The following is an 18,802-nucleotide window of genomic DNA, read 5'->3' as shown; positions in this document are numbered from 1 at the left end:
GCAAACACTTCCTTGTTTGTGCGCAAGAACTTCACGAGCGCCTCCTCCTGATTAGGCTCAAGGTTGGCGCCTATGGTAAAGGTTGTCCCCGAGGACCCGTCCTCCTTGACTGGCACTTGCTTGGTTTCTGCCTTGTCTTGAGTGAAAAACTGCTTCTTCTTCATTGGTGCGGCTCCCTTGGCCTTGGAGGTATCCGCGTTGGCGGGTTGTGCTGTCACGACGGTCTTCAAGGCGAGCTTGAGCGTCATCAAGGCTTCCTTGGTGTCCCCAACTACCGTGAGGACACTCTTGCTCCCGGGCATCTTCATGAGGTTGTAGGCCGGATGGGTCGCCTCCATGAACTGAGCCAGGGCCGGATACCCGAGGATGGCATTGTACGGGAGGCTGATGTGGGCGATGTCGAAGTTGACCAGCTCGGTGCGGTAGTTGTCGTGCGTGACGAAGGTCACGGGGAGGCGGATCTGACCCAGGGAGCGGGCGAAGCCTCCACCAACCCCTGAGAAAGGCTTGCTAGGGCGGAGCCGCTTGAGCGGTACGTGAAGAAGGCTGAAGGCCTTAATGGAGAGCACATTGAGGCTGGCGCCGCCGTCGATGAGCGTCTTGGTGATGGACACGTGACATATGGTGGGAGTGCAAAGCATTGGGAGCGCACCCGAGCCGACGGTGGAGACGGGATGATCCCCTGAGTCGAAGGTGAGGTCGGCCTCGGGCGCGGCCCCCGGGCGCTTGGAAGTGGCACCGACCTGGCGAAAGAACGGCTTGACGTGACGATCCGAGGGTGGTGCTTGAGAGTTGCCGAGGAGGGCCGCAACCGCATGGTGCACCGACGCTGCATAGCACGCAACAAGGAGGCCGCGCAACTCCTCCCAGGACACCACCGTGGATCTAGGGAGGTTGAGCAGCCAGGCGCGCGGTGCGCCAGTGAGGGCCATGGGAAGCCAGTTGGCCATGACCTTGTCGTCACCCCCGGCCTTAAGGACGGCCTCCTCATACGCCAGTAGGAAAGCCGATAGGTCCGCCGTGCCGTCGTATCATGGTGGCATCTCCGGCTTGAACTTGGGTGGCCACTGCACCTGGGCATCACTGTGGGCACCCGTAGATCCAGCCGGAAGGGCGGCGTCAACCATGGAGAATGGGTGTGAAGATGGTGGAGCTCGAATTGATGGAAGGAAAACTCCGGCGCACCCCTACCTGGCACGCCAAATGTCGGATTTCGGGTTCCGGCAAAACCCTTAAGGTTCGAACACTGGGGTGTGCGCGAAGATCTCCCCCTACCAACTCACGCCCTCAACCTCGCCACGATCTCAAAGGCAATCTCGACAAACTCGCAACACAAGGGACACAAGATTTATACTGGTTCGGTCCACCGTTGTGGTGTAATACCCTAATCCAGTGTGGTGGTGGTGGATTGCCTCTTGGGCTGAGGATGAATAGTACAAGGGGAAGAACAACCTCCTGAGGAGAGGTGTTCTTGTGCTTGGTGAACTTGTGGTTGTCTAGATGGATCTCTCCCTCTAATGTGGTGGCTAGTCCTATTTATAGAGGCTCTGGTCCTCTCCCCAAATATTGAGCGGAAGGGAGCCAACAACGGTCAATTTGAAAGGGGACAGCTAGTACAGCTTATCCTAACAAAAGTAGTCTTTGCCTGCCAAAGTCTCATGGTGACGCCGCCTTGGGCACCATGGTGACCTCCGTCTTGCCATCCTGCTGGTCTTGGTCTCATTGCACCGATGTGGAAACCTTTGCTTGATGCCTCGGTACTCTGCGTCTGCTCTTGCCTCCTTCGCACCAAAGAGGAAACAAGGACACTGTGCACGCTGGCGCCCGCCTAGTGCCCGCCTGGTCTCGATCGTTATGGCTCATGTCATTGGAACCTCGCAAGGTTTGCCTGGCCTCGATCTCTCCGCCCCTCGCGAGCCAGCCCGGTAAGGCCGCTCCCGAGAAGGTCTTGTGTCGTCCTCCTCGCGAGGCTTGGCCCCTCGCGAGGGTCTTGAGTCCTTGCTGGTGAAGATGGGCCATACTGGCCCGCTCGCAGAGCCACGCCGTGGGCCGTAGGCAGGCAAGTCTGGGGACCCCCGTTCCCAGAACGCTGACATCTTCTCTTATGCTCATGATGTTTGGACTTGGTGTGAAGTAGGGCTCGTTGGGACTTGTGCATTTGCGCTTGCGGAGCATCATCATGATGATGCTGTCGTTGTCGTGCTTGAGCTCATAGTAGATGTCGTTCGTCGTTGTCGTGCACATGTTGCTTGGAGGTGACTTGCCCTTCATGATGATGTTGACGATGGTCGCCATGGGGATGTGGACGTGGACGACTTGCGCTTGCATCTTGTTTGCGCTCCGAAGACTTGTGACTTGAATGTCGCCGCCTTGAGGATGATGAGGGGGGAGAATGGTTGATCAACAAGGTCTGAATCTCCTCCATCCTTGCATCTTGTGTGCGGAAAGCTTGTTGTTGATGTAGTCCCTTTTCCTTGCTTCGGAGTAATGAAGAAGGTAGCCCAGATAACACGGTGGTAAACGCCGGATTCAGGGGCTCCCGACCAGGTCAGCGGAAAAAGCCTTTTAAAGGCAGCAGAGAAGGACAATCTGGCCTAAACAAAATTATTGACAAACTCTGTCAGATTCACGGCACCCCAAACAAACCTGCAAATCATACCCACAGAGAATGTTGGGTCTTCAAGCAGGCCGGTAAGCTAAACGCCGAACACAAAGGGGAAGAGACACCAAGCGAAGACGAGGATGAACCTCGCCAGCAAAGCGCCGGAGGACAGAAAAAGTTCCCACCAGAGGTTAAAACAGTAAACGTGGTCCAGGTGACAAAGAGGAGAAGCAATCACACACTTCGAGGCACACGCACCATAGAGCACGTCACCCCTAGGTCCAACCCCTGGTCGGCCTGCCCGATCACTTTTGATCGTAGGGATCACAATACACATATCTGGCATGAAGGACTCACGGCCTTGGTGTTAGACCCAATAATAAATGGGTACCATTTCACAAGGGTCCTCATGGACGGCAGCAGTGATCTAAATCTGATATATCAGGACACAAGCCGCAAAATGGGGATAGACCCGACACAAATAAGCCACAGTAATACTACCTTCAAGGGAGTAATACCAGGCCAAGAGGCCCACTGCACGGGCTCTCTACTACTAGAGGTGGTATTCGGTTCTCCCGATAACTTCCGGAGTGAAACGTTAACTTTTCACATCGCTCCATTCCGGAGTGATTTTCAAGCACTACTCGGAAGGGCGGCTTTTGCTCACTTTAACGCAATACCGCATTATGCTTTCTCAAGCTCAAGATGCCCGGTCCATGAGGCGTCATCACAGTTAGCGGAAATACCAACCGTTCTTTACGTACAGAAGAGGACGCGACGGCTCTAACAGCCGCACACTAGACGGCCTCACCAACCAGAAAAAATGGCAGGTCGTCAAGACCACAGGCACGGTTAGACGAGTCCGGTGTTCCATCATACATGCATGAGATTGGTTTTCGAACCCTCATAAAACGATACCAGGGGCTTCCCATGTGTAATCAGGGCCAGCCCGGCTCAACTAGGCTTCTCTGGAATTTTGATAATTCATTCTTCTTTTTGGCATCGCAACTTTCACCTAAGTTCTTTCCTTTTACAGATGACAATCGTGCCACACCCGTCCAGGACACGGCACAACGGAGACACGGGCGCAGACGTGTAGCAGGGACCCGCCCAAAGGTTTCTTTTTAGATTAAGACCCTGCGTAAACCTTTTTTACTGTCTCTTGTTGCTTACATCCTCCGGATACTCCACACAACCGAGAAGGATGCCGGCGTAATTGGCATGTGGCCACGCCAAGATTTTGCACGTACTTGGACACATGGGGTTTCTTATAAAGGGCATTGTTTAGCCCGATATATGTTATAAAGACCAAACACCTTAGGGAGTGTTCGGCGTCGCGAGTTTGGCCCTATATGCATCAGCTCCGAATCATGTCTTTGGTCAAATTTTGGGTTTGCCCAGCTCCCACGTTTTGGTACCTTACGTTCCGTTATATCGGCTAAGGTAGCACTGGGAGAACTACTACGATTGTGCCCTGGTTCATCCGGATGAGCACCTCAGTAGAGAAAGCCGAAAACTGACTGTCATGATATAGCGAGAGACTGGTCAACCACTCGATGACTGATCGGAATCTTCAGGATTCCTCCGCATTAACGAAGGGACATTTCCCGGTCATGTACGTACGCGCCCCGTATTCGGGCAAGCGCAGAAGTACCAGGGGCTATATAGTAGCCCCACTCTCAAACTCCTATGGCTAAGTGAAAGTGTTAAAGCAATATAGTCCGATTGCATCGTTCACTACGCTATCACCTCCTTAACGGACCAAGACGTTGGATCAAGTGTGGATATGCATCTTTCACGAACACCCCCGCATTATATGTGTGGGGGAAGAAGTTGACGACTGCAAACTTTCAGGTTATATACATATATACGTAAACGGCCGCACAGGAGGCATCATAGTACTTTCGGGCAAAAGTATAAATACAACCTTGATTAATTCAAAAAAACATTGTTTGTACAATGGGACTACATGTCACTGGAAAATAATATTCTTTGAGCACTGAGCCTCTATCGAACGAGCGCCTTCAAGGACTTCTTCAAACTAGTGCTCGGTAGCCACTCGGCCTATGGTCGAACCCTGTGCCGCAATAGTGGTGGCCTCCATCTCCGCCCAGTATGTCCTGACACGGGCAAGGGCCGTCCGCGCACCTTCTATGCACGTCGATCTCTTTACATCATCGATGCGTGGCATAACACCAAGGAATTGTTGCACTAAGCTGAAGTAGCTATTCGGCCTTGGCCCTCCCGGCCACAGGTGATGCACAACGGACCTCATGGCAAGTCCGGACAACCTATGGAGCTCGGCCCACCCAGCCAATCGCTCATTCAACAGCAGAGGACGGACTGGAGCTTGAAACTATGACCAGAACAACTTTTCCACTTCGGGACCTTTCTGATCCTTGAAGTACTCGGCCGCATCAGCAGCACTTGCAGCCAAATCCATGTACGCGTCCGCAGAACTCCATAGCCGGTCCAGAGGAGCATACTTCGGATCTCTGAACTTAGTCCGCAACAAGAAGGGCTTCCCAGACACGATATCTGTAGCTTGATTCAGCTCCTCCCTCGTCACTCTAATTTTGGAGCGGGCTTCCTTGGCAGCCACCCGGGCCTTCTCCAGGTCCGTCGCCTTCACCCGGTTTTCTTCTTCAAGAAGCTGGTAATGGTTAGCAACATCTTTTAACTCTACAGCCATCTTGGCTATTTTTTCCTTGCTCTCGCAATGCACGGCCTGTTCGGCCCTTAATTCTTCGGCCGCCTTTAAAGCGGCCGCATTGCTACTCCTTGCTTGCTCCTTGGCTCGGGCAAGCTCCGCCCGAATGGTCTCCGCGATGGCAGCTCCATCTGCAGTCACAACATATTAAAGATATTGGCATCATGCTACTCTTATTATGTGATGATCACCAGAAAAAACACTCACCTTGTGCCTCATCAAGCCGCTTGTTGACAAGCATGATGTCGGCATCTGCCGCATCCAATTGCCGCTTTAGTTCGGCAAACCCATTAGTCCGGCTAGCAACCGGAGCTTCAACCACCTGCACATAAAGGCGGTCTGGTTATTACCTGGGACTATGATCCTCTGTTTGCCACCGTTCTCAATGACAACCAGAGTCTCAGGGGCTACAATCTGCATGGGCATACCTAACGTATGCGGTACTGTTAAAGGCATACATTATTTCGCGTACCTCGAAGCCTTTCAGCAGACTCATAAAAGCTTCGTGCAAACCGCTTTCAGCGGATGAAATCCTTTCAATTACCGTAGCCATTAGCGTATGATGTGCTTCTAAGACGGAAGCTTGCCCCAGAAGATCCTTCAGCGCGTCCAACCGCACACTGTACGGACCCTTGCTGTCGCTCTCCTCGGGAGCCGGATACTGGGGATTCCAGGCAGCCAAAGGGTTATCCTCTGGCCCTAGTGGATCCGGAGATACCCTTCGCGACGACACTTCAAGGTCACCCGCTTCTTGAGCTGGGGAGTCCGGGGGAGGCATTTCGCTCTCCATCATCTCCGGAAGAAGATCCCCCGAAGATGAACTCTGTCGAGAAGGGCTGTGATCCGGGCTACAATTTATAAACATCGGTTACTGTCTTCAGAAGTAAGGTAGGATATCTTCACGATTAAGTACTTTTTGATTACTTACAACTCGGTAGAGGGCTGATCCCCGCGCAGACATTGTGTGGAAAGAATACCCTCCGGGGCAGGACCCTCTGGCGGAGATTTCTTCTCCCGTTTGGAAACCTTAGTTTCCGGATCTTCAGAGGTAGTTCTCTTCCTTCCCAGGGGAGAGAGAATGTCAGATTCTTCCCCTGTGTTATCCTCCCTCGCGGAGGCGCTCATTCCCTTGGTTTGAATAGGTAGCGAAGGAGGCCCGCTTTCGCCCTCTTTATCCCCCCCCCCTTCATCTTCCTTTGAGGGCACTAGACAAGGTGTTGGCTCGAGCATCTTTTCTAGCACCGGATTGTCCAAGCCCTCAGGAAGGGGGGCCGAACACCGAATCATCTTCGCCTTTGTTATCCAGTCCTGGTCAAGGAGCAATTCTTCAGAATGATGTCATGATAAATAAAAGGACGGTGTGTTCGGCCATGGGATTGCTTACTTGGGCAGCGGGACGGTTGCAGCTTAGGCCCACGTCCTCGGTAGTGTCCGGACACTCTATTTGGGATCCGAAGAATGATTTGTACATGTCCTCGTGCGTCATGCCGAGGAAATGTTGAATAGTGCGTGGTCCTTCCGGGTTGAATTCCCACATGCAGAGGGGTCGGCGTTTGCAAGGCTGGACTCGAGAACCAGCATAACTTGCATTACCATAACCAGGCTAAAATCTCCCTTGAAGAGATCTCGGATACGGCTCTGTAGTATTGGCACGTCCTTGGCTGGACCCCAGCTCAGCCCCCTGCTAATCCATGACATCAGTTGTGCTGGGGGGCCCGAGCAAAAGGTGGGGGCAGCTACCCATTTGGCACTTCGGGGCGCTGTGATGTAAAACCACTCTCGCTGCCACAATCCGTACACCTCTAGAAAGGAACCCTTTGGCCATGGAGCGTCAGCAATTTTGCTTATTAAAGCACCTCCGCACGCTGCGTACTGCCCCCCGACCGTCTTTGGCTTCACATCGAAGGTCTTGAGCCACAGGCCAAAGTGAGGGGTAATGCGGAGGAAGGCCTCACATACGACAATGAATGATGAGATGTGAAGAAGGGAATCCGGGGCCAGATCATGAAAATCCAGCCCGTAATAGAACATAAGACCCCTAACAAAGGGATCCAGAGCGAGGCCTAGTCCTCGGAGGAAGTGGGAGACGAACACAACGCTCTCGTTGGGTTCGGGAGTAGGAACGACCTGCCCTCGGGCGGGCAGCCTATGCGAAATTTCGGCGGTAAGATATCTGGCCTCCCTCAACTTCTTGATGTCCTCCTCCGTGACGGAGGAAGGCATCCACCGGCCTTGAAGGCTGGATCCGGACATGATTGAAGGTCCGAAGCACCTGGCATGAGCTTTGGGTGTTAGAACTCGAGGCGGGTGAAGGATTCGATTAAGCGCAGGAGGGAAAAAAGAAAAAGCATTGTCCCCTTTATAAAGAGGGTGAATATCAGGCGTCCTCCTCGTGGCCGTTTGAGACTTACCTAAGATCTAAGAGTCATACCAATAGGCATGGTTGGGTTACCAATGTTTGTATTGATGAGAATCCCGTAATAAGGGGAACACGATCTCTACTTTGACAAGACGTGTCAAGAAACCGCCTCGCATTATGTGCGGGGCTGGTTAAACAAAAATGGTTCAAATAATGACCGGGCCGTGGCGTGATGTCATGCTGTCAAAACATGTCAGCAGATTAGATTTGTGGAAATATTATTCTCTCTACGGTGGTATGTGAAACTTATTTTGCAGGGTCGGATACTATCCTTGTATTCAAACTCTTCCGTGGTGTATTCGGAGGAGGAACCCGCCTTGCAATGCCGAAGACAACACTGCGTGCCGGACTCATCATCATTGAAGCCTGGTTCAGGGGTTACTGAGGGAGTCCTGGATTAGGGGGTCTCTGGACAGCCGGACTATATGGCCAGACTATTGGACTATGAAGATACAAGATTGAAGACTTCGTCCCATGTCCGGATGGGACTCTACTTGGCGCGGAAGGCAAGCTAGGCAATACGGATATGTATATCTCCTCCTTTCTAACTGACCTTGTGTAACCCTAGCCCCCTCCGATGTCTATATAAACCGGAGGGTTTTAGTCCATAGGACAACATACAATCAGACCATAGGCTAGCTTCTAGGGTTTAGCGTCTCTGATCTCGTGGTAGATCAACTCTTGTAATACTCATATCATCAAGAACAATCAAGCAGGACGTAGGGTTTTACCTCGAGACATAAATATTGATATATTGGACGGCTATATTCGGACACCGGAAGTGTTCCGGGTGATTTCGGAGAAAACCGGAGTACCGGAGGATTAACGGAACCCCCCCCCCCCCCCCCGGGAGAAGTAATGGGCCATATGGGCCTTAGTGGAGAAAGAGAAGGGCAGCCAGTGTGGGCCGCACGCCTCCTCCCCCCTAGTCCGAATTGGACTAGGAGAGGGGGGCGGCGCCCCCTTTCCTTCTCCCTCCCCACTTCCTTCCCCCTCCTAGTAGGAGTCCTACTCCTACTAGGAGGAGGACTCCTCCTTGGCGCGCCTATAGGGCCGGCCGGCCTCCTCCCCTTGCTCCTTTATATACGGGGGCAGGGGGCACCCCTAGAGACACAAGTTAATCCACGTGATCGTTTTCTTAGCCGTGTGCGGTGCCCCCTTCCACCATAATCCTCAATAAAATTGTAGCGGTGCTTAGGCGAAGCCCTATGACGGTAGAACATCAAGATCGTCACCACGCCATCGTGCTGACGGAACTCTTCCCCGACACTTTGCTGGATCGGAGTCCGGGGATCGTCATCGGGCTGAACGTGTGCTAAAACTTAGAGGTGCCGTAGTTTCGGTGCTTGATCGGTCAGGCCGTGAAGACATATGACTACATCAACCGCGTTGTGCTAACGCTTCCGCTGTTGGTCTACAAGGGTACGTAGATCACACTCTCCCCTCTCGTTGCTATGCATCACCATGATCTTGCATGTGCATAGGAAAATTTTGAAATTACTACGTTCCCCAACAGTGGCATCCAAGCCTAGGTTTTATGTGTTGATGTTATATGCACGAGTAGAACACAAGTGAGTTGTGGGCGATATAAGTCATACTGCTTACTAGCATGTCATACTTTGGTTCGACGGTATTGTTGGACGAAGCGGCCCAGACCGACGTTACGCGTACGCTTACGCGAGACCGTTTCTCCCAACGTGATTTGCACAAAGGTGGCTAGCGGGTGTCAGTTTCTCCAACTTTAGTTGAACCGAGTGTGGCTATGCCCGGTCCTTGCGAAGGTTAAAACAGCACCAACTTGAAAAACTATCGTTGTGGTTTTGATGCTTAGGTAAGATTGGTTCTTGCTTAAGCCCGTAGCAGCCACGTAAAACTTGCAACAACAAAGTAGAGGACGTCTAACTTGTTTTTGCAGGGCATGTTGTGATGTGATATGGTCAAGACATGATGCTAAATTTTATTGTATGAGATGATCATGTTTTGTAACCAAGTTATCGGCAACTGGCAGGAGCCATATGGTTGTCGCTTTATTGTATGCAATGCAATTGCGCTGTAATGCTTTACTTTATCACTAAGCGGTAGCGATAGTCGTGGAAGCATAAGATTGGCGAGACGACAACGATGCTACGATGGTGATCAAGGTGTCGCGCCGGTGACGATGGTGATCACGACGGTGCTTCGAAGATGAAGATCACAAGCACAAGATGATGATGGCCATATCATATCACTTATATTGATTGCATGTGATGTTTATCTTTTATGCATCTTATCTTGCTTTGATTGACAGTAGCATTTTAAGATGATCTCTCACTAATTATCAAGAAGTGTTCTCCCTGAGTATGCACCGTTGCGAAAGTTCTTCGTGCTGAGACACCACGTGATGATCGGGTGTGATAGGCTCTACGTTCAAATACAACGGGTGCAAAACAGTTGCACACGCGGAATACTCAGGTTATACTTGACGAGCCAAGCATATACAGATATGGCCTCGGAACACGGAGACCGAAAGGTCGAGCGTGAATCATATAGTAGATATGATCAACATAGTGATGTTCACCAATGAAACTACTCCATCTCACGTGATGATCGGACATGGTTTAGTTGATTTGGATCACGTAATCACTTAGAGGATTAGAGGGATGTCTATCTAAGTGGGAGTTCTTTAGTAATATGATTAATTGAACCTAAATTTATCATGAACTTAGTACCTGATAGTATCTTGCTTGTTTATGTTTGATTGTAGATAGATGGCCCGTGCTGTTGTTCCGTTGAATTTTAATGCGTTCCTTGAGAAAGCAAAGTTGAAAGATGATGGTAGCAATTACACGGACTGGGTCCGTAACTTGAGGATTATCCTCATTGCTGCACAGAAGAATTACGTCCTGGAAGCACCGCTGGGTGCCAGGCCTGCTGCTGGAGCAACACCAGATGTTATGAACGTCTGGCAGAGCAAAGCTGATGACTACTCGATAGTTCAGTGTGCCATGCTTTACGGCTTAGAATCGGGACTTCAACGACGTTTTGAACGTCATGGAGCATATGAGATGTTCCAGGAGTTGAAGTTAATATTTCAAGCAAATGCCCGGATTGAGAGATATGAAGTCTCCAATAAGTTCTATAGCTGCAAGATGGAGGAGAACAGTTCTGTCAGTGAGCATATACTCAAAATGTCTGGGTATAATAATCACTTGATTCAATTGGGAGTTAATCTTCCAGATGATTGCGTCATTGACAGAATTCTCCAATCACTGCCACCAAGCTACAAGAGCTTCGTGATGAACTATAATATGCAAGGGATGAATAAGACTATTCCCGAGCTCTTCGCAATGCTGAAAGCTGCGGAGGTAGAAATCAAGAAGGAGCATCAAGTGTTGATGGTCAATAAGACCACTAGTTTCAAGAAAAAGGGCAAAGGAAAGAAGAAGGGGAACTTCAAAAAGAACAGCAAGCAAGTTGCTACTCAAGAGAAGAAACCCAAACCTGGACCTAAGCCTGAAACTGAGTGCTTCTACTGCAAGCAGACTGGTCACTGGAAGCGGAACTGCCCCAAGTATTTGGCGGATAAGAAGGATGGCAAGGTGAACAAAGGTATATGTGATATACATGTTATTGATGTGTACCTTACTAATGCTCGCAGTAGCACCTGGGTATTTGATACTGGTTCTGTTGCTAACATTTGCAACTCGAAACAGGGACTACGGATTAAGCGAAGATTGGCTAAGGACGAGGTGACAATGCGCGTGGGAAATGGTTCCAAAGTCGATGTGATCGCGGTCGGCACGCTACCTCTACATCTACCTTCGGGATTAGTATTAGACCTAAATAATTGTTATTTGGTGCCAGCGTTAAGCATGAACATTATATCTGGATCTTGTTTGATGCGAGACGGTTATTCATTTAAATCAGAGAATAATGGTTGTTCTATTTATATGAGTAATATCTTTTATGGTCATGCACCCTTAAAGAGTGGTCTATTCTTATTAAATCTCGATAGTAGTGACACACATATTCATAATGTTGAAGCCAAAAGATGCAGAGTTGATAATGATAGTGCAACTTATTTGTGGCACTGCCGTTTGGGTCATATCGGTGTAAAGCGCATGAAGAAACTCCATACTGATGGACTTTTGGAACCACTTGATTATGAATCACTTGGTACTTGCGAACCGTGCCTTATGGGTAAGATGACAAAACACCGTTCTCCGGTACTATGGAGAGAGCAACAGATTTGTTGGAAATCATACATACAGATGTATGTGGTCCGATGAATGTTGAGGCTCGTGGCGGATATCGTTATTTTCTCACCTTCACAGATGACTTAAGCAGATATGGGTATATCTACTTAATGAAACATAAGTCTGAAACATTTGAAAAGTTCAAAGAATTTCAGAGTGAAGTTGAAAATCATCGTAACAAGAAAATAAAATTCCTACGATCTGATCATGGAGGAGAATATTTGAGTTACGAGTTTGGTGTACATTTGAAACAATGCGGAATAGTTTCGCAACTCACGCCACCCGGAACACCATAGCGTAATGGTGTGTCCGAACGTCGTAATCGTACTTTACTAGATATGGTGCGATCTATGATGTCTCTTACTGATTTACCGCTATCGTTTTGGGGATATGCTCTAGAGACGGCCGCATTCACGTTAAATAGGGCACCATCAAAATCCGTTGAGACGACGCCTTATGAACTGTGGTTTAGCAAGAAACCAAAGTTGTCGTTTCTGAAAGTTTGGGGCTGCGATGCTTATGTGAAAAAGCTTCAACCTGATAAGCTCGAACCCAAATCAGAGAAATGTGTCTTCATAGGATATCCAAAGGAAACTATTGGATACACCTTCTATCACAGATCCGAAGGCAAGACTTTTGTTGCTAAATTCGGAAACTTTCTAGAGAAGGAGTTTCTCTCGAAAGAAGTGAGTGGGAGGAAAGTAGAACTTGACGAGGTAACTGTACCTGCTCCCTTATTGGAAAGTAGTACATCACAGAAACCAGTTTCTGTGACACCTACACCAATTAGTGAGGAAGCTAATGATGATGATCATGAAACTTCAGAACAAGATACTACTGAACCTCGTAGATCAACCAGAGTAAGATCCGCACCAGAGTGGTACGGTAATCCTGTTCTGGAAGTCATGCTACTAGATCATGATGAACCTACGAACTATGAAGAAGCGATGGTGAGCCCAGATTCCGCAAAATGGCTTGAAGCCATGAAATCTGAGATGGGATCCATGTATGAGAACAAAGTATGGACTTTGGTTGACTTGCCCAATGATCGGCAAGCAATTGAGAATAAATGGATCTTCAAGAAGAAGACTGACGCTGACGGTAATATTACTGTCTACAAAGCTCGACTTGTCGCAAAAGGTTTTCGACAAGTTCAAGGGATTGACTACGATGAGACCTTCTCACCCGTAGCGATGCTTAAGTCTGTCCGAATCATGTTAGCAATTGCCGCATTTTATAATTATGAAATTTGGCAGATGGATGTCAAAACTGCATTCCTGAATGGATTTCTGGAAGAAGAGTTGTATATGATGCAACCGGAAGGTTTTGTCGATCCAAAGGGAGCTAACAAAGTATGCAAGCTCCAGCGATCCATTTATGGACTGGTGCAAGCTTCTCGGAGTTGGAATAAACGCTTTGATAGTGTGATCAAAGCATTTGGTTTTGTACAGACTTTTGGAGAAGCCTGTATTTACAAGAAAGTGAGTGGGAGCTCTGTAGCATTTCTGATATTATATGTAGATGACATATTACTAATCGGAAATGATATAGAATTTCTGAATAGCATAAAGGGATACTTGAATAAGAGTTTTTCAATGAAAGACCTCGGTGAAGCTGCTTACATATTGGGCATTAAGATCTATAGAGATAGATCAAGACGCTTAATTGGACTTTCACAAAGCACATACCTTGACAAAATTTTGAAGAAGTTCAAAATGGATCAAGCAAAGAAAGGATTCTTGCCTGTGTTACAAGGTGTGAAATTGAGTAAGACTCAATGCCCGACCAATGCAGAAGATAGAGAGAAAATGAAAGATGTTCCCTATGCTTCAGCCATAGGCTCTATCATGTATGCAATGCTGTGTACCAGACCTGATGTGTGTCTTGCTATAAGTCTAGCAGGGAGGTACCAAAGTAATCCAGGAGTGGATCACTGGACAGCGGTCAAGAACATCCTGAAATACCTGAAAAGGACTAAGGATATGTTTCTCATATATGGAGGTGACAAAGAGCTCATAGTAAATGGTTACGTTGATGCAAGCTTTGACACTGATCCGGACGATTCTAAATCGCAAACCGGATACGTGTTTACATTAAACGGTGGAGCTGTCAGTTGGTGCAGTTCTAAACAAAGCGTTGTGGCGGGATCTACATGTGAAGCGGAGTACATAGCTGCTTCGGAAGCAGCAAACGAAGGAGTCTGGATGAAGGAGTTCATATCCGATCTAGGTGTCATACCTAGTGCATCGGGTCCAATGAAAATCTTTTGTGACAATACTGGTGCAATTGCCCTGGCAAAGGAATCCAGATTTCACAAGAGAACCAAGCACATCAAGAGACGCTTCAATTCCATCCGGGATCTAGTCCAGGTGGGAGACATAGAGATTTGCAAGATACATACGGATCTGAATGTTGCAGACCCGTTGACTAAGCCTCTTCCACGAGCAAAACATGATCAGCACCAAAGCTCCATGGGTGTTAGAATCATTACTGTGTAATCTAGATTATTGACTCTAGTGCAAGTGGGAGACTGAAGGAAATATTCCCTAGAGGCAATAATAATGTTATTATTTTATTTCCTTACATCATGATAAATGTTTATTATTCATGCTAGAATTGTATTATCCGGAAACATAATACTTGTGTGAATACATAGACAAACCAAACGTCACTAGTATGCCTCTACTTGACTAGCTCATTAATCAAAGATGGTTATGTTTCCTAACCATAGACATGTGTTGTCATTTGATTAATAGGATCACATTATTAGGAGAATGATGTGATTGACATGACCCATTCCATTAGCTTAGCACCCGATCGTTTAGTATGTTGCTATTGCTTTCTTCATGACTTATACATGTTCCTATGACTATGAGATTATGCAACTCCCGTTTGCCGAAGGAACACTTTGTGTGCTACCAAACGTCACAACGTAACTGGGTGATTATAAAGGAGCTCTACAGGTGTCTCCAAAGGTAAATGTTGGGTTGGCGTATTTCGAGATTAGGATTTGTCACTCCGATTGTAGGAGAGGTATCTCTGGGCCCTCTCGGTAATGCACATCACATAAGCCTTGCAAGCATTGCAACTAATGAGTTAGTTGCGAGATGATGTATTACGAAACGAGTAAAGAGACTTGCCGGTAACGAGATTGAACTAGGTATTGAGATACCGACGATCGAATCTCGGGCAAGTAACATACTGATGACAAAGGGAACAACGTATGTTCTTATGCAGTCTGACCGATAAAGATCTTTGTAGAATATGTAGGAGCCAATATGAGCATCCAGGTTCCACTATTGGTTATTGACCGGAGACATGTATCGGTCATGTCTACATTGTTCTCGAACCCGTAGGGTCCGCACGCTTAAGGTTTCGATGACAGTTATATTATGAGTTTATGAGTTTTGATGTACCGAAGTTAGTTTGGAGTCCCGGATGTGATCACGGACATAACGAGGAGTCTCAAAATGGTCGAGACATAAAGATTGATATATTGTACAGCTATATTCGGACACCGGAAGTGTTCCGGGTGATTTCGGAGAAAACCGGAGTACCGGAGGGTTACCGGAACCCCCCGGGAGAAGTAATGGGCCATATGGGCCTTAGTGGTTAAAAAGAAGGGAAGCCAGGGTGGGCCGCGCACCTCCTCCCCCCTGGTCCGAATTGGACTAGGAGAGGGGGGGCGGCGCCCCCCTTTCCTTCTCCCTCCCCACTTCCTTCCCCCTCCTAGTAGGAGTCCTACTCCTACTAGGAGGAGGACTCCTCCTTGGCGCGCCTATAGGGTCGGCCGGTCTCCTCCCCTTGCTCCTTTATATACGGGGGCAGGGGGCACCCCTAGAGACACAAGTTGATCCACGTGATCGTTTTCTTAGCCGTGTGCGGTGCCCCCTTCCACCATAATCCTCGATAATATTGTAGCGGTGCTTAGGCGAAGCCCTGCGACGGTAGAACATCAAGATCGTCACCACGCCGTCGTGCTGACGGAACTCTTCCCCGACACTTTGCTGGATCGGAGTCCAGGGATCGTCATCGAGCTGAACGTGTGCTAAAACTCGGAGGTGCCATAGTTTCGGTGCTTGATCAGTCGGGCCGTGAAGACGTACGACTACATCAACCGTGTTGTGCTAACGCTTCCGCTGTCGGTCTACAAGGGTACGTAGATCACACTCTCCCCTCTTGTTGCTACGCATCACCATGATCTTGCGTGTGCGTAGGAAAATTTTGAAATTACTACGTTCCCCAGCAATCTGTCCGGAACTCCAAAGAAGGCGTCCGAAGATTGGCCCTCGGAATGGTTCTATATAGAAGATGTCCCGCTGCCGGATCCTATCCAGATCGGCCTCCCAGAATTCGATAGTGCTCCCTTAAAGAAGCGCTTAAGCTGGCGTCCACGGAGCCCTCGAAGGGAAAGTGACAGGAACATCGTTTACCTGATGGGCCGAATAAGATTGTTGGCCCATTCCGGACTAACCATGATCGGAGTTATGGCCGAATGCATCATGCGGGGGGTGCAGCCGCTTCAGTATAGAAGCCACCCCATGTGGGATTTCAACGGGGAGGACGACGCCACCCGCTACGGCCGTAAAGGGCCAGATTCAGTTACCGCTCTATTAAAGATCTTGTCCACTTTGTACAAGGGAGAAGAGGAGGAATTTCTCCGCGTCAACCCACAGGGTGGATTATCTATGCACAATCCCCCAAGCTGGGTAAGTGGTCACATCTACTTGCTCATCCGTTTAGTGTTCCCATTGTTGAATACTTAGTCTGATGACCTCAACGCAGGAACTGCGCCAGGCTGTTAAGGAAATAAGCAGCCCACCTCCACAACCCGAGGACCTAGGACGGTCTCTCGACCCGGCCTCTCAAGAGGATTCGGACATATCTGTGGAGCTGATTGATGGAGTGTTCCATCAATTGAGCGAGGACAACACCTTGGTGGCCATTACGGTCGATTACCCAGGGCTAATCCTGACGCCCCAGGTACCTGAGATCGAAGTCCCAGTAACCCGGATTGGGGTCTGTCCATGCGTGTTCAATTTCCTGATTGCTACCGAACTTTGCAGGGGAGGTTGTTGAGGCGGAAGGCCGAACCTACGGCGACAAGCCAACGAGGGGCCGCAGGGCCCCGTGGGCAGAAAAGAGGTGCAGACCGGACCGAGGCATCAGCGCAAAGGTATGGCGCGCCCCTCTATCCCAGTTGTTATACCTTCGAGGCACATTTGACACTCGCGCCCCCTTCAGGACAAATAGACCTCGCCGTACTATATCCGGAGAGGCTGCCAATCGCGCCTCCACTCGCCAGGCTCCAAAGCCTGGTTCGGGGGCGAAGGCGAACGCAAGGCGCATGCCGGACGTTCCTCCGACGGATGATGCGGACAGGTTGTCTGCCACCAACTCTGAAGTGGAAAGTGCCATGAACCACAGGCGTCGCCGGACAATTCTTCGCGACGCTTGCTTCTCCCAAGAGGCGTTAGATGCCTTCAATTCGGGAGATGCGCACCTCCGTGCCGCTCAAAATGGTCTAGCTAGAGCCACGGAGCAATATGTAAAAGACATACAGGTAAGAAAATTTTGGTAAATATATATGTAGCAGTAGCCCCTGAGACTTGAAACAGTTAGAATAACTGGTTTAAGGATCGTTTGATATGCAGGTTCTTACAGAAAAGAATTCCCTACTGTCCCAGGAGCTGGAAGAGTGCAAAGCCCAACTGGAGGCCGCACTAGCCGCGGCAGGGGAGCCTAAGGAGGCCCCTTCTGGTAATATACATTTCGAAAGATAAGTATTTTGTGAAGCGCGGCTTTGGTGCGAATCTGACAAATAAAATTGCAGATGGCGCCGGATTGAATCCGGAAAAGCAACATCTCCTACGCCAGCTAAAGGCTGGTGAGAGGTGCTATTAAAGGTGATGGGGGAGAAGAACGTTCTCCAAGATGCCAACACCCAGCTGGGCGTCGAGCTGAAAGATGTTCGTGCCCAGCTATCAGACTCCGTGAAGGAGAATCAGCGGCTTTGGCGCGGCATATTTAGTAAGTGCTTGAACGAACCATTTGAAAGAAAGTTCGGCGGGGAAGTCGACTGACAGAGTAATGTCTGTAGGTGTGTTAACAGGTCGTCCGGCGGAGGAGATGCCCGGTTCTACGGGTGACCTTCTTCTCGAGCTCTCGCAACTGCTCGATCGAGTTCGGCAGGCGATGCGAGGCGTCGCCCAGGCCCTGTGGCCATCCGTCTCCATTCCCGAAGGTATTGGAGAGCTTGCGGAGAAGCTGAAGGGAGCATGGCGGCGCTTCCAATTGTGGAAGATATCAACCTGCCGTCAAGGCGCTAGGGAGGCCTGGGCCGTGGTGAAGACGCGGTACTCAAATGCTGACCCCAACCACATGGCCGAGGTCGGTCCTATAGGGCCCGATGGGAAGGAGATCCCTATAAGATTAGTGTACGGCTAAGTAGAGTTGGCCACAAAGTACTCCCAGCAGGACTGTAAATTAGATAGCCTGTTAGATGGTATTGAAGAGGAATACAATCAGTCAAAATTACTATGTAATCGAATTGACATTTATAATGCCTTCTAGCCGGATTGTAGATCGTTTGTCATGGCCGACCTTTTCGCTTCAACCTCGGGGCCTGACGGTCCGGAGTGTGTCCGAATTCCCATGCGGTTATATACGAACCGGGGAATGCATGGAGACCAGGCATAGGGGTCATTAGTGCATGAACAGACAAGTGCCCGACTAGTTATGTTATATTACATGGTTAGTAAGAAACATCTTCCAGGGAGAATAGTTCCGTTAGGGGTTCCTTTCCCTGGGGGGCATGCCCTAAAGTGCATGTCCAT

The sequence above is a fragment of the Triticum aestivum genome, chromosome 2A, assembly GCF_018294505.1.
Source record: "Triticum aestivum cultivar Chinese Spring chromosome 2A, IWGSC CS RefSeq v2.1, whole genome shotgun sequence".
Classification (NCBI taxonomy): Eukaryota; Viridiplantae; Streptophyta; class Magnoliopsida; order Poales; family Poaceae; genus Triticum; species Triticum aestivum.
The sequence above is the reverse complement of the archived record's forward strand: the minus strand, read 5'-3'. Positions refer to the sequence as shown.